This window comes from Leptonychotes weddellii, chromosome X (assembly GCF_054177405.1).
Source record: "Leptonychotes weddellii isolate Sample4059 chromosome X, ASM5417740v2, whole genome shotgun sequence".
Classification (NCBI taxonomy): domain Eukaryota; kingdom Metazoa; phylum Chordata; class Mammalia; order Carnivora; family Phocidae; genus Leptonychotes; species Leptonychotes weddellii.
The window spans coordinates 100,848,967-100,871,993 of NC_138385.1; the positions used below are offsets into that span (position 1 = coordinate 100,848,967).

The 23,027-nt window shown below is 46.9% G+C and overlaps 1 non-coding gene across 1 annotated transcript; it reads left to right on the forward strand.

Annotated features, from left to right (window-relative positions):
• The first annotated feature begins 6,601 nt into the window (after positions 1-6,601).
• TRNAV-UAC (transfer RNA valine (anticodon UAC)) lies at positions 6,602-6,674 on the forward strand. Its single transcript has one exon. It is a non-coding gene; the product is annotated as a tRNA-Val (tRNA).
• Positions 6,675-23,027: the final 16,353 nt, after the last annotated feature.

A 23,027-nucleotide genomic window follows, 5' to 3' on the forward strand; every position in this document is an offset into this window, starting at 1 on the left:
AGAAGGAGGATTAATGCAACACAGAAAGGAGCAGCCTCTGGGGTCATGAACCTTTTTTTTTTTTTTTCCATTTGACAACACTGATGTTACAAATTAGTCTCTTCTGTAGCATGAATGGAACAGTTTTGGAACACAACCTCGCTAGATCCTGGAGCAACAACCGGGCAAATCCACAAGATGGTTGTTATGAATCAGTGACTCTCAGCCAGGGACAGTTGTGGCCCCCAGGGGACACGTGGCAGTGTCTGGAGACAGTTTTGGAAGGAGGTTGTACTGCATCCGGGAAGTAGAAGCCAGGGAGGCTGCTCAACATCCCACCGTGCACAGGACTGCCCCACCACAGAGAGGGATCCCACTCCACGTGTCACTAGTGTCGAGGCTGAGAACCGCCCCCCCCCCCCGCCCCAGCATAGGTGTGACGTAGGATGACCTTTGTACTGCCTAGGCTTTATGGTGGGGAAACCAAGGCTCAGAGAATGTGAGTAACGAGTCCAGTGTGATCTGACCACTGCTATAAAGCATCAGCCCTGAGACGGAAGCTCGGCGTTCCCATCTGACCTCTGTATTACTTGGGGTTTTCCAGAGAAACAGAACCAATAGGAGATAGAGAGATAGATAAAGAGATTCGTTCTAAGGAATTTGCTGACGTGATTATGGAGGTTGACAAGTCCCAAGATCTGCAGTCAGCAAACTGGAAACCCAGGAGAGCCAGTCCAAGGCCAGCAGGCTTGAGCCTCAAGAAGAGCTGATGTTTCAGTTCAAGTCCAAAGGCAGGAAAAGTGATGTCCCAGCCCAGTGGTCAGGCAGGAGGAGGTCCCCCTTCCTCAAAGACACTCATTCTTTCTGTATTATTCAGGCCCTGGACGAGTTGGATGAGACCCACCTACATCTGCTTTCCTCACTCTGTTGATTCAAACATTCGTCTCGTCCAGAAGCAGCTTCTCAGACACACCCAGAACAACGCTTGACCAAATATCTGGGCACCACATGGTCCAGTCAGGTCAACGCAGAAATTAGCAATCATGTCTTTCGCCTTTATAGCCAGCCGCTTGGTGTTTCTACAACTCTTTCTGCTCACAGAGTGGTTCATAAACGAGCAGGGGCAGCATCGTGCGGGAGCTCACTGAAACGCCCAAGAGCCGTCGGTGTGCGAAGCACCGGGTCACACACAAAAGGGGATGGTATGGGGGGGGGGGGCATTTCGCAATATTGATTCCAAGAGCCATCTGGGTACTATTTTCCTTAACTTCATAACCAATAAGGATTTATTTATCATTTAAGAGGTGCCAAGCCCAGGGTGCCTGGGTGGCTCAGTCGGTGAAGTGTCTGCCTTCGGCTCGGGTCATGATCCCAGGGGCCCTGGGATCGAGCCCCGCGTCGGACTCCCCGCTCAGCGGAGAGTCTGCTTCTCCCTCTGCCTGCCACTCCCCCTGCTTGTGCTCTCTCTCTCTCTGACAAATAAATAAATAAAATCTTTAAAAAAAAAGAGGTGCCAAGCCCTACTCCGGCCACTGAGCAAAGTATGATCACAGCCACGTTCACACTTGCTCTGTGCGGTAAGCACGTTTAAGAGCTGGCTGTTTGTCACTCAACTTCAGGCCATGTCTCCGTCGAGTCCAGCCAGACTTACCTGGCATAGAAGACGAAATGCGCAGAAAGCCAGCCCCAAGCCAGTTATGCTGTAAACAACATGTGATTTTTGCCTTGTTTCCTATGCCACTCACCGCCTGGTGTCCCTACCTGGAACTGATCACATCATTTGCGGTCTGTGTTGTGTAGCGCACAACGGAAATGTGAGACCCTGCCTTACCCCGTTCGGACTGCATTCACAAAACACCACAGACTGAGTGGCTTATACACAACAGAAATTCATTTCTTACAGTTCTGGAGGCTGGGAAGTCCAAGATCAGGATGCCAGCGTGGTTGGGTGCGGGTCCTCTTCTGGGTCTCTGCGTCCTCCCATGGCAGATGGGGTGAGGGAACTCTGGGAAGTCTCTTTTAAAAGAACATCGATCCCAGGGTGCCTGGGTGGCTCAGTCATTAAGCATCTGCCTTCGGCTCAGATTATGATCCCAGGGTCCTGGGATCCAGCCCCGCATGGGGCTCCCTGCTCGGCGGGAAGCCTGCTTCTCCCTCTCCCACTCCCCCTGCTTGCGTTCCCTCTCTCGCTGTGTCTCTCTCTGTCATATAAATAAATTAAAAAAATATTAAAAAAAATTTTTTTTAATAAAATAAAAGAACATCGATCCCATTCACGAGACTCCGGCACCATGACCTACGTACTTCCCAAAGAGCCCACCGCCTGATGCCATCACACTGAGAACTAGGATTCCAACATACGAATCCGGGAAGCACACAAACATCCAGACCATAGCAGATGCCTCGTTTAAAAAAAAAAAAAAATGAAGAATTTCAAGATGGCAACAGTAGAGCATTAAATCTAGCACAAGTCCTCTGGAGCACAGGGCCCTGTCCATACCTTTGACTTCTAGTTGCCATGTCTTTTGAACATTCTGCAGGGATAGCAATTTTTGGTGATAGCACAGAAGATCGTTTGGGGGTAAAAGGCCCTGTTCCTGCAAATCAAACCACTTGTTCCCTAAGGTTTCTCTGCGGGCCAATTACCTCCCCGAGGTCAGCATGACGGTGCTGGCAGGAGGAACGTCCACTGCTCCTACGCCCTGAGTTCCCTGGTGTTGTGGGTTGAAGTATATCCCCCAAAAGATATGTTCAAGTCCTATGCCTGGTGCCTGTGAACATGCCCTTATTCGGAAATAAGGTCAATGTGATTAGTTAAATTAAGATGAAGTCACACCAGTGTAGGGTGAACACTTAACCCAATATAACTGGTGTCCTTTGAGGAAGAGAAAAGACACAGACACACAGAGAGAAAACCACGCGATGAGGGAGGCAGAGATTGGAGTGATGCATCTACAAGGCAACGAATGCCAAAGATTGTCAGCAACACCAGAAGCTGGGAGAAAGACACCCAACAGATGCTCCCCTAGAGCCTTCACAGGGAGGGAATGTGACCCCGCCAATACCTTGATTTCAGACTTCTAGCCTCCGAAACAGTGAGAGAAGAAACATTAATTGTTTCAAGCCACCCAGTCTGTGATACTTCGTTACTGCAACCCCAGGAAACTAATATGCCCACCAATTTGTCCCCAGGGTCCTGCTGTTGTTTGGGCGGGGGGGGCAGGAATCTATAGAAATCCGTCCACGGAGTCCCAACCAATGCCAGGAAATCCCAGAAAACAGAAACCCACCTTGACAGCCCCCAGAAATCCTACCAAACCCAGGAGCTCCAGGTATGTCATGCTTGACTCCAAGACCCCATTCCATAAACAGAAATGGCCGGCATGCCATGCAGACCAGAAGCCAGCCAGAAATACCCATATTTGCCGTGCGCTGCCCAAAGTTCACAAGTACCTTGAACCACTGGGTATCCAACCTATAGATAAGAGAAGTGTCTCTTCGTGAAAACATTCAGCTAATCCTGAAGTAGGAGGGAGGGAATCAGAATTTGAATGAAGCCCCCACCCACCCCCACGGGAGGACTGGATCCTGGCATTGAGCTTCACGGGCTGCTAAGATCACAAAAAGATAGCCAGCCAGACCTGACGCACTTCCGTGGAAGAACATACCACCTATGATGCAGTCTTGCCCAAAAGTCAAACCTGAATCGGATCAAAGCCTGCAGATCTGATTACCAGCTTCCAGGAAATAGAGACATCACAAGACCATATTAACATCTTGGGAATGCTATCAGCAAAATCCCAGTTGGGAAACTCTACCCAACCAATGCCCTTCTTTCTTCAAGAAATACACTTCTAGGGGAACAAAAGAGATGGAAAGGGAGCCTGTAGATGAAAAAGAGCCTATAGACACATAGCAACCAGTAGCATGGTGTGGGCTCTATTTGAATCCTGATTAATAAACCAACTGGAGGGGCGCCTGGGTGGTTCAGTCGGTTAAGCATCTGCCTTTGGCTCAGGTTATGATCCCGGGGTCCTGGGATCGAGCCCCATGTTGGGCTCCCTGCTCAGCGGGGAGTCTGTTTCTGCTTCTGCCCCTCCCCTCCACTCGCATTCTCTCTCTGGCTCTCTCTCTCAAGTAAATAAATAAAATCTTTAAAAAATAAGTAAATAAACCGACTGGAAAAAACATCTGTGATATTTATTAGGGCAGCCAGAAATGGGAACACTCCTTGAGAACTGATGGTATTAAGGAATTCTTTTTTTAAATTTAGGTTGGGGGCGCCTGGGTGGCTCAGTCGTTAAGCGTCTGCCTTCAACTCGGGTCATGATCCCAGGGTGCCGGGATCGAGTCCCACATCGGGCTCCCTGCTCGGCAGGAAGGCTGCTTCTCCCTCTCCCATTCCCCTTGCTTGTGTTCCTGCTCTTGCTGTCTCTCTCTCTGTCAAATAAATAATAAAAATAAATAAATAAATAAATAAATAAAGGTTGGATAATGATATTTCGGTTGTTGTTGTTGTTTTTTTTAAATAGTCCATACATTTTAGAAATGCATTTGGAAATAATTATGGGAAATGTGATATATCTAGGATTTGTTTAAACATAATACGGGTGATGGAGAGCAGGAATGAGTGGATTTGAAACAAGGTCATCGTGAGTTGATAATTGGTGAAGCTGGTGATGGGTCAAGGAGGTTCATTATGTTGTTCTCTGTCATGTATATATGCTTAAAATTTCTATCATAACAAAAAAATGTTTTAATTAATTCCATCAGAACTTCATAAAAACAGCTGAGCCAATAGAATCTGAATTTTGGATATTGGATTAGTTTTCTCTAACTGCTGTAAAAATTACTGTAAACATAGTGACTTGAAAGAACAGAAACTTATTATCTTACAGTTCTGAAAGTCAGAAGTCCGGAATGGGTCCCTTGTGCTAAAATTAAGGTGTCAGCCAGGCTTCGTTCCTTCTGGGGCTTCAGGAAGGTTCTGTTTCCTTACCCTTTCCAGCATCTAGCGGCTGCCTGTATTCCTTGCCTCATGGCCCCTTCCAGCAATTGGGTCCCCCTTCCACCCTCAACTTACATCTCACCCCTCCTTCCCTGACACTGACCTCCTGCTTCCTTCATATGAGGACCCGTGTGAGTCCATTGGGTTCACCTGGAGAATCCAGAATAATCTTCCCCTCTCAAGATCTTTAATTTAACCACATCTGCAAAGTCCCATATGCCATGTAAAGAAACATAGATTTGGGGAAATCGGATGTGTCTGGACATCTTTTGGTGGCCATTCTTCTGCCCTCCACAGATGTGATTCAGGCCAGGTATTTCACATGGACCGAGACGTAACATTTTTTCGTTCAAAACCGAGGCACCCTATTATGGTCCCTACATACCTCAACAGGGGTGATTTTACCTCCCAGGAATATTTGGCATTATCTGGAGACATTTTTGATTGTCAAGACGTGGAGTGGGATGGGTGCTACTGGAATCTAGTGAGTAGAGGCCACGGATTGTAGTGCTGAGGTTGAGAAATTCTGGGCAAGAAGCAACGGAAGGAAAAGCGCATCTTATGTTCTCTCTCGTGTATCTACAAAGAGCAGGTAATCGATAAATATTTGTTGAATGAATAATTAGCCTGCTCATCATATACATCACACCTTGTCAGTAAAATGACCTCAGATTTGGTGACCGCAGCTCAGACAGGGCCATGTGAGATACTAAAAATTGAATGTAATTTGGAATATCCAAAAAAGTATGCATTCCTGCTGAAATAACAAAAAGAGAGGCGCCCGACTTGATGTGCCTCTAGGGAAGAAAACACCCCCACCTCTTAAGCAATCCTGCCCTAAAATCCAAACGCAGTCTGATCAAAGCCTCTAGAAAGATTCCGTGGATTCCCAAGGTCTTATTCGCAGATAAAAGGGTATTTACACATCTTAGGATTCCTCGAGTGCAAAGGTCTCTAGAGCTAGAGAGAAAAGTACATATGGTGAGAACCACGTAAATGCAAAATCCAGTCAAGGGATGAAGCTTAAAACTAAGGGGCAGGGGGGCGCCTGGCTGGCTCTTGATCACGGGGTCGTGATTTTGTTTAAGCCCCACGTGGGGTGTACAGGTTACTTAAAAATAAAGTCTTAAAAAAAAGAAAAAAACTAAGGGTCAAGGTCCTGAGACCACCTCCCATGAAATACAGCATCGTGGACACAGCAATCATTAATAGGCTTCAAGTGTCCCATTAGGGTCACTGACAAGAATCTAGCCAGGGGCCAGCCCAAATCTTGGATGTGTATGCAGGCTCGATCATGGGGTGGTAACTATTGGCTGTAATGGGGATGAATCTCTGAGCTCGAGAATTTAGGAAAAGTACAGAAATTTAAGAGAAGCAAAACTATGGGATTCATATTTGGGGTGAAGAAGGAATCTGTGCATATTTGATATCTTATGCATTTGTAAAGTTTCAAAGATGTTCTGAGCTTTGGAAACCACTGTAAAATGCATAATTAGGTAATTAATCTAAACTTGTCATTTTAGGTGAAAACTAATTTTATCTACACTATTGGAACCTTTTGTTTCTTTTTCAGGATTGGAGCATTTTTAAGAAAACTTAAAAAAGAAAAATGAATGTTCCATAGTGTAGTGGTTATCACGTCTGCTTTACACGCAGAAGGACCTGGGTTCGAGCCCCAGTGGAACCATGGGTGGGAAGTTCCTTTTCTCTGGGGCGCCTGGGTGGCTCAGATGGTTAAGCGTCTGCCTTCAGCTCAGGTCATGATCCCGGGGTCCTGGGATCGAGCCCCGCATCGGGCTCCCTGCTCGGCGGGGAGCCTGCTTCTCCCTCTGCCTGCCGCTCCCCCCATTCGCGCGCTCTCTCAAATAGATAAATAAAATCTTAAAAAAAAAAAAAAAAGAAAGAAAACCTAAGCTTCACTATATATTTAATTCATTAGACTTAAAAGTTATTTGCATACTTGGAAATGTGTTTGTTAATTGAGACAGATGAAGTGATTAAAAAGGGAACTGCAGTACACTAGGTCGTGTGGGGTGTTTTGGGCCTTTTTTTGTTTTTGTTTTTTTAAGATTTTATTTTTAAATCATCTCTACGCCCAATGTGGGGCTCAAACTCACAACCCCAAGATCAAGAGTCGCACGCTCCCCGGACAGAGCCAGCCTGGCGCCCCACACTAAGTTTTAAATGTGCTTGCAAATTCGTGGCAGTATTTAATGAACTAAGTTTGCAAGTAGGATCAAGTATTTTCCAGAGGTCCCTTAAAAGTGGTTGCTACTATTTGCCGGACTTAAAAATGAATTAAGAAAAAGAATAATAAGGTTTCTAGGCTGAACTTAAAAGGTTAAGGTAAACAAGGCATTTGAACCTGTAACTCAAATAAATTGACTATCAAATCTGTGAAAATGAATAAAGCTTTTTTTGCACACACACACCACTTTTGGGGGCTCTAATCACCACTTCCAAAGAGCTGTACAACGTACAAATTACAAATTACTGTGCTTACGTTTAAAAAAGCACAAGTCCATCTTTGCAAGCCTATGGCAATAATATGAGCAAATACCAATATTGTTTACTAAATAAATTCCACCCAAACTCTCAGGAACCTTACTCAGCCCTCCAGATCCTGCTTAGAGCTGATGAGGTCTGATGTGAGTCGGGTTGCATTCCTCCTGAGGGGCTTGTGTTTCTGTTCTTTTGAATAATCTAAATCTAATGTTCTGTCCTTGCCATGTTCTCATCTATTATAGGTGTGTGTGTGTGTGTGTGTGTGTGTGTCTGTGTGTGTGAGACAGAGAGAGAGAGAGAGATTGGCTGTCATCTGAATAAATTATTTCACCCCTAGCCAGCTGGTTTAGGTTCCTTATGAAGGACCAGCTTAGCTCTGTACTACTGTTCCACTGTGGTCTGATTGTTGCCAAGCTTACTGACAGTCATACCCTGTGGTCCACAGGGCAGCACCGTCACGCCTCACTCCACACCTACGGAATCAAGATCTGCTTCTTAACAAGATCCCCCGGCGAGTCCCACGCAGGTGACAGTTTCGGAAACAGCCGCCTAGAGAAGAATCCAAGTAACACCAATAGCTGATGCTGTGATGTTGCCGTGCTTGAGTTTCTGCTCAACAGAGTACACGGTAGCATTTGTCTTAGTTATTTATTTTTTTTACACTCTCTTTTTATTTTTATTTTTTTAGATGTCGAAGGTGATATCTTTATTTTTTTAATTTTTTTAAAATTTAAATTCAATTAATTCACATATAGAGTATTATTGGTTTCAGAGGTAGAGGTCAGTGATTTGTCAGTTATTCGTCAATAACAGTGCTCATTCCATCACGTGCCCTCCTTAATGTCCATCACCCAGTAGCATTTGTTTTAAATGAAAATTTAAATTTTCTGTAAATTTCTTCTATGGACCATTCAATTATGCGTGTATTTGTTATTGAGTCAATGCAAATGGCGCCTGGGTGTTGGAACATGAGGTTCCATAGGAGGCTCCAGTGAGATGGAAGGAGGCAGGGGGTTTCTGCTGTAAGCAGTGGGGCCTTCGGGCTTCAGGCAGTGTGCTAAGCTCCAGCCAACTCCAGTCCTATCACCCTAGATAAAGTTCCGGGTGGATTAAAGGTCACACATGCATTTCTGTTCCTTATATCAGGAGGAGGGAGTCTGTTTACCCTCTTACTTCGCCCAGTGTAACTGGGTGGAAGTGACGGGCTAGGCCTTCCATTCCCAGGCCCTTCTACTCTCTCGCTCTTGGAAGCCAGCCACCATGTAAGGAGTCTGATTACTCTGAGATGGCCGTCCAAGATAGCTATGCGGCAAGGAACACTGAGGAGCCAACTGTCTTAAGTTTAAGGCTTCTCGAACCTTCCATCTCGGCCAGCAGGAATGCAGCTGAGGCCACATGCTGCAGAGCTGAGCCCTGCCTGACCCACAGAATCATGAACACACCCTAAAATATTGTCGTTGAAGCCATTCATTTTGGAGGTGATCTGTCACCTGGTGATAAATATCTATGACAAACGCTCAGACCTGCGCACCAGCCGCCTACTTCCTGTTGCCCACAGAATAAGCCTGCCAAAGCTGAGAGGAGTTCCTCCCGCTCAAGCGGGGGCAAAAGGTAGGAAACAATGAAGGCTGACATAGGGAAGACGAGCTGAGAAACAACGTGAGCACGTGCAGAAGAAATTCGGGCCTGCTTTGATTTCCCAGACGCGACCAAGCAGCAGTGCCCTGTCGCTCGTCTCCTCCCACCCATCTTTGTTGCAGCGTCGCTTACTACAAGTTACGTGTGTGAGCTGTAAGTGTGACCCTCAGTGAATGGTTGCAAGTGAACTCAGCCGCTGAGCTGACACCGGGTCAGCCCTTGAGACGCCCTGTCCGGGCCTCTTCCACGCACCGAACTGTCCCTCGGGGTGACCAGCCTCCTGATTCCTAGCAGTGTGCGTCAGTCAGGCCTGCTGTGAATTGTCCTGTCACGAGGATGCGTTCCATGTGTACTTCTTCGTATCTGGTTTCTTTTTCTCAACTTTAGATCTGTGGGATTCATTCCTGTTGTCGGATGTAGTCGTGGTTCATTTGATCTCGGTGAGGGTGAGCCTCGCGGCCGGATTAATTGCAACGGATTTGTGTATGGGCTGATTCTACCTAAGCCAAGGGCCAGCAAACCTTTTCTGGAAGTGGTCAGATTGTGAATCCTTTAGTCGTTGTGGGCCGTAGGTCTGTCCCGACTACTCGTCTCTGCCCTTGTAGCTTGAAAGCAGCCACATTACATAGTTACATAACCTGTAAATGGATGCATAAGACTGCCTTTATTGCTGCTGAAATTTGAATTTCATATGGCTGAGCGTATGTTTAGCCTTTTAAGAAACTGCCAAAATGTTTTCTCCAGTGGCCGTACCATTTTACATTCCTACCACTAATGTAAGAAGGGTCAGGGTTGGGGCGCCTGGGCGGTGCAGTCTGTTAAGTGTTGGACTCTTAGTTTCCGGCTCAGGTGGTGATCTCAGGGTTGTGAGATCGAGCCCCGAGTGGGTCTCCACACTCAGCGCCGAGTCTGCTTAAGACTGTTTCTCCCTCTCCCTTTGCCCCTTCCCCAGTACACCTTCTCCTCTCTCTCTCAAATAAATACATAAAATCTTAAAAAAAAAAAAAGAATGGCCAGCTTTCTCCATATCCTCATCAGCATTTGGTATTGTCACTATTGTTGCTTTTTAAAAAATTTTTAGCCCTTCTGATGGGTGTGCAATAATATCCCATTGCGGCTTTGATTTGTATTTCCCAAATGGCTAGTGATAGTGAGCCCCTTTTCATCTGTTGCCATCTGTATATCTTCTTCAATGAAATATCTCTTCATGTCTTTTGCCTAGTTTTTAATTGGATTGCTTGGCTTTTACTGGTGAGTTTGACCATTTGGTCACCTGTAGAGAAGGCTTTGGGTTGCCTACCCAGCATCTACCTACTCTCCTTTCCACCTGACAGAATCCAAATACTGTTCAGGTATCCACCCCCGAACTGCACAGCAGGTGTCTTGAAGGGAAAGCCAACTCTCTCTCTTGCTCTGAGAATCAACTCAGCCTGAGTAACCTTATTATCTTCTGCCTTGTTACTCCTGATTTCAGGAAAACCAGTGTGACTCTATTCTAGCCATGTGACGGGGAGTAGGATAGGAAGGCTTCCTGGAGAAGTCTCCTCTCTATTTAAGAAAGAGTCATAGGACAATATTATTTATCTCTTCCTCTTGACATTGTCAGGTTTGGTTGAGGTACCTGGAACTGCTCCAAATGTCTTGCTCCCAACATGTTGATCAAACTAGGATAGTAGAGAAGAGAAATGGAGAAGTCTAGGTCCGTAATGACACCTTGAAGCTGAAGATTCAACCAACCTTGAAGACAGCTACACCTGGGCTTGCTACAAGAGCTCTAAGTTTCCTTATTGTCTGACAAAAAGAATGGCCAGGTTTCTCCATATCCTCATCATGGTTTCTGACACTTACAGCCCAGAACATTCTAACTCATAGAAACGCCTGCCCTCTTGCATGTGGTTATTGTCGAGTATCTTAGTTCCACTTTTTTTTAACCCAACCCGCAAATACACCCTGCGCCGGTTAGTTACTATGACTGTTGTTTATCTTGAGCTAACGGGGCTTACACAGAAGCCGCCATACAACACTTAGTCAATACACACGTGGAACATTTACAAATACAGACCTGGTAAAAGTATACAAAGCAAGTCTGAACACGTCCCCAAAATGTCAATATCAAATAGACCATTCTTGTGGAGGGAAAGACAAGCCACCGTCCAAAAGAGAAGACATTTGCAAAGTGCAAAACCATTCACTGTGCTAGATGCCTTTCCTGGGCCCCTGGCCATTTCCCACCGATCCCCACTTTGCACTGTGCCTGCGACGCTGGCCCGTACAAACTGGGGTTCTCGTTCCCTCTGGTTTCCAGGTGGAGCCTCCGGGGGACATCGGAAGGCAGGTGGTGTGAGCTTCTGTTCCTAGCTCCGGCCCTGTGGAGAAAGCTGGCCGTGTCCCTCCACCAAAGCTTAGCTCCTGTCAGTATGGTCACCTTTCCCCAGGCTCTGCGCATTCCTGTCCGGTCAGAAACTGCAAAGTCTGAGATTTTACCCTCCCGCAAGCTAAAGAGTCAGCCTGCCCCTGTTTCAGGTACATATCTTTTTTTTTCCTTCATGTATACATATCTTGACCGAAAGCACCAGAGCCCTGGTCAGAGACACAGACTTCAATCCAGCAAAAAGCAGTAAGCAGAGCACTCTCTTGAGTTGGTACCAGCTCCCCAATTCCCACAGGATGACATGCACCTGCATGTGGTGGGGGGGGGGGCGGGGGGCGCACCACAAGAGAGGAATCCTGGGTTAGGAAACCGAGCTGTTATCAGGCTACTCCCATCCTCCCCTCCAGAGAGATGACCCTATCTGGAATGCAAGCAAAACTCCCCGGGGGCCACACTGGAAGGTAAGCAAAGGTCTCAGGACGGCAGGATAAGGCTTCAGGATCCTGGAATGTCTCCGGGGAGAGCAACGTTCTTCTCTATCTTTATTATGTCCACTATGTCCAGCTCTGAAGGCTGGCTGCTATCCAATCAGCCTTGAACAAGCTCGCCAGTGCCCTTTGCTCGACAGAGCTGGACTGTGTGGAAACACCAGAAATGCAGGGAGAATTGTTGGCCAACGTTTGCCTGGCCGCCTCCGGCCTGAGGTGGTGAGCATGCCCACTGTCGCAGGCCTGGTGTGGCGCCCGACCCCTCATCTGTTGCCCCCAAACTGTCCATGCTTTTGTAAATAGTCCCTTCATTGAGCTCTCCTTAAATTACTGGGTTTGCGCATTGCAAACTACATGCTTCTTGTAGAGACCCCATGCGAATCAGAAATCGGTATAAAACATATACAAATCATTAAGAAAAAGACAAACAACCCAAGTGGATAATAAGCAAAGGCTATGGATAGGAAATTCACAAAAGACAAAACCTGCTGGCCAATGACCATGAAAAGATGCTTAACCTGGAAGATTCTCAAAGCTACATGTCTTACCACGCAGGGGAGGTGAAGAAATGGGACTCTCACTCAAGACTGGCTGACCTGGGGGGCCTGGCTGGCTCGGTTGGAGGAGCGTGCGACTCTTGATCTTGGGGTTGTGAGTTCAAGCCCCACGTTGGGTGTGGAGATTACCTAAATAAATAAACTTAAAAAAGGTGTGGGGGGGGCGCCTGGGTGGCTCATTCGTTAAACGTCTGTCCCCTCTCTCGCTGTGTCTCTCTCCGTCAAATAAATAAAAAAAATCTTTAAAAAAAAAAAGACTGGCTGACCTGGAAACTGCAGTCATTTGGGAGCGCAATTCAGCAGTACCTAGTAGAGCTGAAGAAGCTCACACCTTTGAATTGGCCCTTCTTCTTGGAATGCCAAACTCCTCAGCTCAGTATGTTCGAGCCTTCTCTGGGCCTCTAGAGAAACTCCTGAGCACCTGCCCCATCACAAAAGCAGCGATTCTCAATAATTAGAAACAACCTAAATGCTTATCAATAGGGGAATGTGTTAATGCATTCTATTTATAAATGATAATATCTTAGAGCAGTTAAAATTAACTGGGTCTATGTCGACATGAGTAAATCTCGAAATCTTAACTTTTTTTTTTTAAGATTTTATTTATTTATTTGACAGAGAGAGAGCACAAGCAGGGGGAGCGGCAGGCAAAGGGAGAGGGAGAAGCAGACTCCCTGTCGAGCAGGGAGCCCGATGCGGGGCTCGATCCCAGAACCCCAGGATCATGACCTGAGCCAAAGGCAGACACTCAACTGACTGAGCCACCCAGGTGCGCCTCGAAATCATAATGTTAAGTGAATAAAGGATATACCCTCGTGATTACGTTTATGTGTAGAATTTTAAAACTCAGAACAATACTATGTTGTTTATGAAACATACTTTTGTAATTAAAGTGTAAGACCAAGGATAGGAAAAATGAACACCAACTTCACATTAGAGGTGACTATTGGAATAGAAGGATAGAAATTAACTGGACAGAGGTACCTTCAACTCCACCTGTAAACTTTTCTTTCTTAAAAATATCTGAAGCAGGGGCACCCGGCCGGCTCAGTCGGTGGAGCATGCGACTCTTGATCTCAGGGTTGTGAGCTCAAGCCCCACGTTGGGTGTAGAGATTACTTAAAAATATTTAAAAAATACATCTGGAGAAAAGATGGCAAAATTAACATGTATCAAATTTGAGCAGTGACTAATTGGGTGACCGTTCTTTTTCCATGTATATTTTATAGATAGGAAATCTTTTATCATTTAAAGATGGTTACAACAGCCTAAATGACCAATTTAAGTCCGTTAAGCAAGGCACAGTGTGTCCACAGGAATGGAACACCACGCAACCTTTAAAAAACCACCATAGCGAGGATTTTAGGGAAACAGGGAAATGCTCAAGAGACATTTGATATGAAAGGGTAGATTACAAAACAATCGCATGGGTGGGCACATTTTATTCAAAAACCTGTATCTTCCTCTTTTCATCACATATCTATAAACATGAGGATGAATGCCAGATTGTCAATTTTGGCTGTATCTGAGGAGTGTGACTATAGACTACCTGTGTTTTCTCCCACATATCAATTTCTACAATGACTACATAGTTGTTTTATTATACAAATAAACAATTTAATGAACAATTTTTTTTGTGCAAGTAACACATCAAAATGAACCGAGCAATTAGCAGCTTTCCATTTCAGACCAAATACCTTGAAAGCATTTTTGCTATTTTCTGTGCTTATGCCGCCCTCTGGTGGAGTAATGGAAGAACGCTTACGAATGTTGAGTAATTTATAAAATCCCAAAGTGTTCTTTACATAGTAATAGAGACGCTGTATATAACTTTATTAAAAATTGATACATGCTCCTTACAGAAAATTTAGAGCACCCAGAAAAGTACAAAGAAAGGAAAAAAATCACATAGACTCTCGCTTCACCATTGGCTCAGGATTCTGAATCCCCGGGCAGGGGAGATACAAAGATGAGGGCACTGTAGGTATAAAGTCTGCTTTCCTGCTACTTGGGTGCTAACCTTGAACTTGATTTTGGTATTTGACTCTTGCTTTGTTTACCTATCACCAGGCCTCTTCCTTTTTATAAATACTTAGCAATTTGACTCCCATTCAGATACTTTGGTTGCTTCGATTTCTTGGTTTTGTTTTTTGGTTTTGTTTCGTTTTGGTTTTTATTTTTCTATGATAAAAAATGTCGTGATAAATATCATATATATATAATCTTGGTGAAGTGACGTAAATTTCTATAGTGTAAATTCCAAACAGGGTCTTGCCCCATGGTTACATGCATTTATACATTTCATGGATATTGTCAAATTGTCCTTCAGAAAGTTGAATCCCTTTGTGCTTTCAACAAGGTGTGAGTACTCATTTCCCAATCGACCATCCTCAACATCATCGGGTATCACTCAACTTCTTCAATTAACTTCTGGCAATTTGCAAGGTAAGAAATTCTATTCCATCATCGTTTTGGTTTGCACGTGTTTTATTACCATGTCTTTTATTATTATAACTGTAGAGGTACAACCGTTTTCTCCTGTTGGTTGGTGACTTAGGTTTCTTTGTACCCTTTCGTTTAGTTCATCTTTTTTTCTGTTGGGTTTTCATTTGCTTTTCTTCATCTTTCTTTTTTTTTTGACTTTTGATTTTGAGCTCTGCATAAATTAGGCAAATCAGCCCTTTGTCATGTATGTTGCAAATATGTTTTTCTCAAATGTCATTTTATTTATTTTTTTAAAACTTTTATTTTAAATAAGGATTTTTTTTTTTTAATTTATCTGACCCAGAGAGAGACAGCGAGAGAGAGAACACAAGCAGGGGGAGTGGGAGAGGGAGAAGCAGGCTCCCCGCAGAGTAGGGAGCCTGACGCGGGGCTCGATCCCAGGATCCTGGGATCATGACCCAAGCCGAAGGCAGATGCTTAATGACTGGGCCACCCAGGTGCCCCTCAAATGTCATTTTATAAATTCTTTCTTTCCCTTCCTTCTCTTCTTTCTTCCCTCCTTCCTTCCCTCCTTCCCTCCTTTCTTTCCTGTGCAGAGATTTTACATCACCACATAGAAAAAATTGTAAATTCTTCCTTTTCAGTTTCTGGCAAAAGATCATTTAAAATAAGGCATTTTAGGGGCTCCCGGCTGGCTTAGTCGGCAGAGCACGCAACTCTTGATCTCGAGGTTGTAGTTTCGAGCCCCACATTGGGTGTGGGGCTTACTTGAAAATAAAAATCTTTTTTTTTAAAAAAGACATTTTAAATAACCGACCACAAGTATAGGAAGCTACAGGGTATGGTTGGAAGAAGTGGTTGCAGTGGGCAGAGATGGAGATGGGGCGGGGCCGTGGCCTGAGAACTCAAAATAAATGAGTCAGCGGTAGGTTTGGTCATCGCCTGAGAAGCCAACGTGGACAGATGCCTAGAGCTGTGTTTAGAGGACTCTGGGAACTCAGGAGGTGCGCAAAGTCGTGGGCATGGGGAGGGAGCACACCTGGGAGATGCTGCTGCCCAGTGGGCCTTTCTCACTGGGCCAGAGGGCCAGTGGGTGGGCAGTGATACCCCTCGAATTATGTTGAAAGTAGTCTGTGGATATTGTAAAAAAAAGAAAATCTGGTCACGGCATGGAGTATGAAAAAAAAAAACCACATATGATTTCACCATAGTTAATATTTTAGCCCATTTCCTCCCCATCTGTTTTCAGCTCATATTTTTAAAATTGGACTCATACTATGTATGCATTTTCAGTTTTGTTATTCTTTGCTCTGTATTTTCCCCAACCTTTTATTATGAGCATTTCCAAATATTCAACAAGATTGAAAAAATTTTACAGCTGACACCCGAATACTTACCACCTAGATTCTACCTTTGCCATTTTACTAGAGTTCCTTTTTCAGATATCTATCCCCGCGTCCATCCCTGTCTCTGTCAATCAATCCATCTGACTCTTTGATACATTTCACAGTAAATTGCACACATCTGTGAGCACGTCTCTCTAAGTATGTCACCACGCATGCCACTAACTAGTGATCCATATTTGTTAACGGTGGTTTTCTTTGCAATAAACGTGATGCATAGTGGATGGCGCCAATCTTCATACGTGTGGATTTTACCTTTTTTTTCTCATTCACTATTTATCATAAGTTTTTGCTTAGAGTCACATTAAGTCAATCAATTAAACCAGGAAGGCTGAACAACTTTGCAAGATACAGTCTCCCCCCTCCGGGAGCATGGCGCGTCTCATGTCTTCTCATTGGCTCTTGGGAAAGCTAAGGAATTTTCAGACAGGCTCAGGCACTTTTTACATCAAGCTTACTGCTAGGTATTTGAGAGTTTGTTGCTTTTGTGAAAGGACTTCGTTTCAATTCTAATTTCCAAAGGACTATTGTAGGTACATAGAAAGGTCAAATAAATAAATAAATTCTTTAAAAGAAAAAAAAATCATTTGACAGAGAGAGACACAGCGAGAGAGGGAACACAAGCAGGGGGAGCGGGAGAGGGAGAAGCAGGCTTCCCGCCGAGCAGGGAGCCCGATGCGGGGCTCGATCCCAGGACCCTGGGATCATGACCCGAGCCGAAGGCAGACGCTTAACGACTGAGCCACCCAGGTGCCCCAAGGTGGTTGATTTTTGTGTATTTTGTATCCAGCAGCGTAACGGAAGTTTCTGCTGGGTTGGAATAGCTTTTTCCGGCGTTCTCTTGGGCTTTTTTAGGTATAGGATCAAGTTAGCCGAACAATGATTTATGCACCCCTCTCGGATAATTTACTTCATTTCTCTCTCTCTGACTTATGTCACCCTGGCTAGGCCTTCCAGAACAATCTTATGTAACAGTGGTAATGACGAGTTTTCGAGTCTGGTTCCTCATTTTCAGGGAATTCTTTCAGTGCAGCCCTTCACAAGGAGGGACTCCAGCGTCAGCGGAGGGGTGCTTTGCTGGGGCCGAGTTGGAGCACGGGTGGTTTGAAAACACCCCACAGGTGATTCTGAAAAGCACCAGCATCCCCAGGTTAGGTAAAGCCGCATTCATGTTTCACCAAAGATTTAAGTGTTCATTTAAAATAGATACCATTGGGACGCCTGGGTGGCTTGTCTGCCTTCTGCTAGGGTCATGATCTCAGGGCTTTGGGGGGGGGGTCCCTACTCAGCAGGGAGTCTGCTTCTCCCTCTGCCTGCCCCTCCCCCTACTTGTGCTCTCTCTCTGACAAATAAATAAATAAAGTCTTTAAAATTTTTTAAAAAAATAAAACAGATATCATCGAATGAAGTGTCTTTTGTTTCTTAGCTTACAGTGTTTATCAGAAATTCATGGTGTGATGGTGTGAATCTCTCAGATAAATAGAACCATTTTATTGAGCTATTATCCACATACCATACAATTCATGCATTTGAAGTGTTCAAGTTAATGATTTTTAGTATATTCACGGGGTTAAGCGTCACCACAATGGTTCTAGAGCATTTCCATCCCCAAGGAAAGAACCCCCGCCCCAGCGTCTGACAGCCGCCAGCCTCCTCTCCGTCTCCACGCCTGCTCTGGAGGTTTCGTGCCACCGCAGTCAGATCCTGTATGGTCTTTTGTATGTGGCTTCTTTCACTTAACATCATGTTTTCAAGGTTCGTCCCCGTGGTAGTAGGAGAAAAACAGTCATTTTCTGATTTCTTTCCGCCAAGTTCACGGGGCTCAGCGACGGGATGGCACGGACAGTGCGGCCGGCTGCGAGTACCCTGGTGGCCGTGGCCTTCCCCATTCCTGGTCCCGCGGGGTCCTAGCGGAGCCCCATTCACAGCCGGGGCTCGCTGACTTTACAGGATTTCTTGCCCACGCTTTCGTCTGGAATCTATAAATACGTCCTCTACCCCAGTGCATGGTTTGCTCGCGGCTCCCCGAACTCCCATACAGTAGCCAGGAAATCGAAGGCTTCGGGTGGATTTATCAGCCAAGATCTGGGAAGTCTAGCTGTGAATAGCCTCAGGCGCCCCCCAATGCCTCTGCTGCCCAAGGGCCATGCGTGGCTGTCACCTCTCGTCAACACACTTGCTGGTCCTCTCTTTCCCACCAAGCCCAAATCCGGGCACTGCTGCGACCCTCAGCTCTTTTCGCGCGGCTCCTGCCGCCGCCTCTCCCGTGCGCTGCTGTCCCACCGCAGCCCTGCCCCCCGCGGCCCCCGGCCTCCCTCGCCGCCGCCTCCAGGCCGCCTCCCGCGGCCCGGCCCCGGCCCGGCCCCGGCTCCCTCCCCGCCGCTCTCCCCGCCGCTGCAAACCTTCCCTCCCACTCGGCCCCTCGCCCCTGCCCCGGCTGACGGCCACTGCTTCCCGGTCGGCCCTCCCCGGAGCCCTTTCCAGCCCGCGGCGGCCGGCCCCTTCGGCGGCCTCTGTCTCCCCCTGGTGGCCCCTATCGGGCCGAACTCGCCTGCTGGTCTATACTGTCCTCCCCAGGCTGCGAAGCCTGACCCTGTCTTCCTCACCACCGCGCTCGCAGCCCCTACCGCGGGCACTCGGTAGGCTCGCAGGCAATACTTCTTTAGTCTGCGTTGCTCGACCTTGAGCTAGTGACACAGGGGGCCCGATGATCCTCCCGGGGCGGGGGAGGTGGGCAGGGAGGAGTGCTGTCCCGTGCACTGCAGGACGTTTAACAGCATCCCTGGCTTCTACCAACCAGAGGCCAGTAGCCCCCTGTGGTCAGGACAACCCGAAATGTCTTTAGGCATCACAACTGTCCCCCTGAGGGCCAAAGGCATGCCAAGCTGAGAGTCCCTCTAAGACAGCAGGGAGAGAATGAAGGAGCCGGGTGGAGACGGACCCCACCGGCAGCAGGGGCCGCTTTTCCTTTGCTCCATCTGATTGAGTCAGAGAACACGAAATGAGACCTAAGAGAGCAGGAAAAAAAACTCAACCATTCCCTTTATCCTATCCACATCCTTACATCTCTCGAAAGCCAAACCAAGCCCGTGCCGGGAACTCTGACAACTGGTCTTCCTTATCTGCCCCGCGGCTTCCACATACCTCTCCCCTCTCTTGATTAGGGCTCTGGTAGGCTGTCTATACCCGCGCTGCATGCCACTGAAACCATTTCCCCAAGGCCCCAGTTATCCCCATCCTCCCCCTTCTCGCTTCTCTAACACAGGCTCTCCCCTCCCCCTTATTTGGGGCCCCATGCACAGGCTGATCCCCCCCCCCATGATAGCAGGGTCCCCTTACTGAGCGCTCCCCACGGGCAGGGGACTGTCCCATAGCATACCCCGCCTCGTGCCATTCTGCTTCCGTTCCGCTCCGAGAAGCCAGCTTACTGTCCCCGAGGCAGCGAGGCTCAAAGAGCCTTAGCAATTTGCCCCACAGCCCAAGTGGCAGTGGCAGAATTCGAACCCAGCTCTTTCCGACTCCAGGCCTGGGCCCTTTCAGGGCTCAATGACATGTCTTTCTGAGAGAGCTTCTCACACTGGGGCCCATGGGCTCAGGACAGCCTGCCGGTGGAGGAAGCTTCTGGCGTGCCAGGTGGAGCTCCCCTTCCCGCGTCTGTGCTCCCCCGTTCATACCTCCTCACCCCCGTGCAGTTGCATTCCCGGCTACCAGAAGCTTGTAACAAGAGCCCCTTCTCCACTGTGGCCAGAAGGACCTTTGCAAAATGCTAATCTGGCCATGAGGCTCCCTCCCCCGCACCAGATCCGGGAAGGGTCCTCCTCTGTTTCATCGCGGGCTCCCTCTGCCGGCCGCCTGCTCCCTGCCTTCCCCTTCAACCACATTGTGCCCGAGTCCCAAAGCCTTCGCCGCCTGTCGTTACTTGAGTGCTACCCTGGGTCAGTGTCCTCTGACCTTAAATCTTGACCGTATTTGCCTTCCCAGTGCCTAGAACAACATCTGGAACGCCAGAAGTCCTCAACAAAATGCTAACAGTTGGAATGTATGAATGAGTGGTTGGAATGCTTTGGTGGGGATTTTTTTTAAAAGATTTGTTTATGTATTTGAGGGGGAGAGGGGCAGAAGCAGAGAGAGAAACTTGAAGCAGACTCCCTGATGAGCGCAGAGCCCGCCGTGGAGCTCGATTCCAGGACCCCGAGACCATGACCCAAGCTGAAATCAAGAGCAGGCTGCTTAACCGACGGAGTGGTGGGGATTTTTAAATAGTGAACACAATCATTTTGAATGATTGGGTCTTATTTGACAGCACTTCTTTCAATCTGTTTAATGGCTTTTGAAGAGACGCAGTTTACGATTCCATTTCCATTGGGCGCCTGGGTGGCTCAGTGGGTTAAGGGTCTGCCTTCGGCTCAGGTCACGATCCTGGAGCCCCTGGATCGAGTCCCGCATCGGGCTCCCTGCTCAGCGAGGAGCATCCTTCTCCCTCGCCCTCTGCCCCTCCCCTCTGTCTCTCAAATAAATAAATCTTAAAAAAACATTTTTGTGTGTCTCTGAATATAAATGTCAACCCTGCTCAAAACGCTTTGAGCCATAATTACGCTGCCTGCGTCGGCCTGGCTTCCGCACAGCAACCCAAGGAGATTGCCGTAAAGGAAGGAATGCTCCCCCCCCCCTCCAGCTTGCCAGACAAGGTCTCGGAGAAGGAGAAAGCAGGAGAAGAGCCCAAGTGCTCGAGGCCCACACACCTACTGACACCAAAGCTGCCTGACAAGAATCACTGCCAAGGTCTTTGGTTCCTGATCCGAGCTTCTCCCATCTCTGAATCTGGATTTGTTCTGGGTTAATATCAGGGCAGAAAGAAAACTGTGAGCTCCTGTCTACAGGGCTCTGTCTATGGAGCAGCATTCCTGACCAGAAACATCCTCATCCTGATGTAGGTGCATGAAGAATTTCCCAGGGGCCTTATATGAAAAACCCACAGTTAGCATCACTGTCAATGGGGGCAAAGCAGGAGCTTTCTCCCTAAGGTCAGGGGCAAGACAAGGACGCCCACTCTCACCACTCTTATTCAACACAGCACGAGAAGTCCGAGCCACAGCGATCAGACAACAAAAACAAAGAAAAGGCATCCAAATTGGTAAGGAAGAAGTCAAACTTTCACTACTTGCAGATGACATGATACTCTATATAGAAAACCTGAAAGACTCCCCCCCAAAACTACTAGAATTGGAATATTATTCAGCCATAGAAAAGAATGAGATCTTGCCATTTGCAACAACATGGATGGACCTAGACAGTGTGATGCTAAGTGAAATAAGTCAGAGAAAGACAAATACCATATGATTTGACTCATATGTGGAATTTAAGAAACAAAACAAACAAAGAAGAAAAGAGACAAACGAAAAAACAGACTCTTGACTCTAGAGAACAAACTGATGGTCACCAGAGGGGAGGTGGGTGGGCGGATGGGGGAAACAGGTGATGCGGATAAAGGAGTGCACCTGTCGTGATGAGCACCGGGTGATGGATGCAAGTGTTGAATCACTGTATTGTACTCCTGAAACTAATACAACACTGTATGTCAACTACACTGGAATTTTAAAAGAAAAACTTTAATAAAAAATGAAACAAAAATGATTCTAAAAATTAAAAAAAGTCCCTTGGAGCAAGAGACATGGGCACCTTGCCGGAGATGTGTGGTTGTTTTTTGATCTGCTCCAAGCAGCGCGTGTCCTAGGTGGGAGGCATCGTTGAGCCCTCAGAGAGGCAGGCTCATCAGCTCGAGGATTTTGCTGTCACCAATACTGTTGCCATTTTGGCTAGATTTGTGTTGACACAGTTTTCTCTTCTAGGAAGCCAATTAATTCTCATTAGCCCCTGCACCGGCTCTCAAAAGCCAGACCTTCTTTAGACTTGCCCCATAAGAGTGAGAAAGCCGCTGTGAGATGCAGGGCTCCCTAAAATCACTGAATAAAAACGTCTAAGTAGGGGATTGAAATCTGGGAATTCACCCTGATATAATAGGCTCTGACCACCACTGACTATGCCTACACTGGATCCCTGTTTGGGCTTCACCGGATTAGTCTCTCTGTCCTCGGCATTGGAGTGAAGGATCAGGGCCTAGTGACAAAGCACAGATACAATCATACAATCATGGTGTGCCCCTTGGGCTGTGGGTGACCATCCTCTAGATGGTATCTGGAAGCTAGGAATGGGGACTGGGTGTGCGATAATTACACCCTCTTCATGGAGAGATGCTCCTCCTCCCAGCCGGTCAAGGTGTCTCCTTTCTTCTCTTCCTTTCATTTCTCACAGAAAAATGTGTGTGTGTGTGCGCTATTCCTTCAAGGGCTCATTCTAGAAGTGGGAGAAACAGAAATCTCCTCGATTCTGGTTACTATTGAGTAATGGATGAGCTGATTGTGTTTCTGTATTTTCTTAGATTTCTCATAACCCCCTATCTCAAACTGGGCCAGAGACAGTAGGATTTTAGGGGTGGATTTGTCTTCCATTTGACAAATATCTGTGAGAGCAGAAAGGAGGGGGGAGCATGCCAAGAGAAAATGGGGTGTCCCCAAGCCCAAAGGAGGAGAATTTGGAAACCCCAGGGGTGTGTTCGGCTGGTGGAGATGAGAT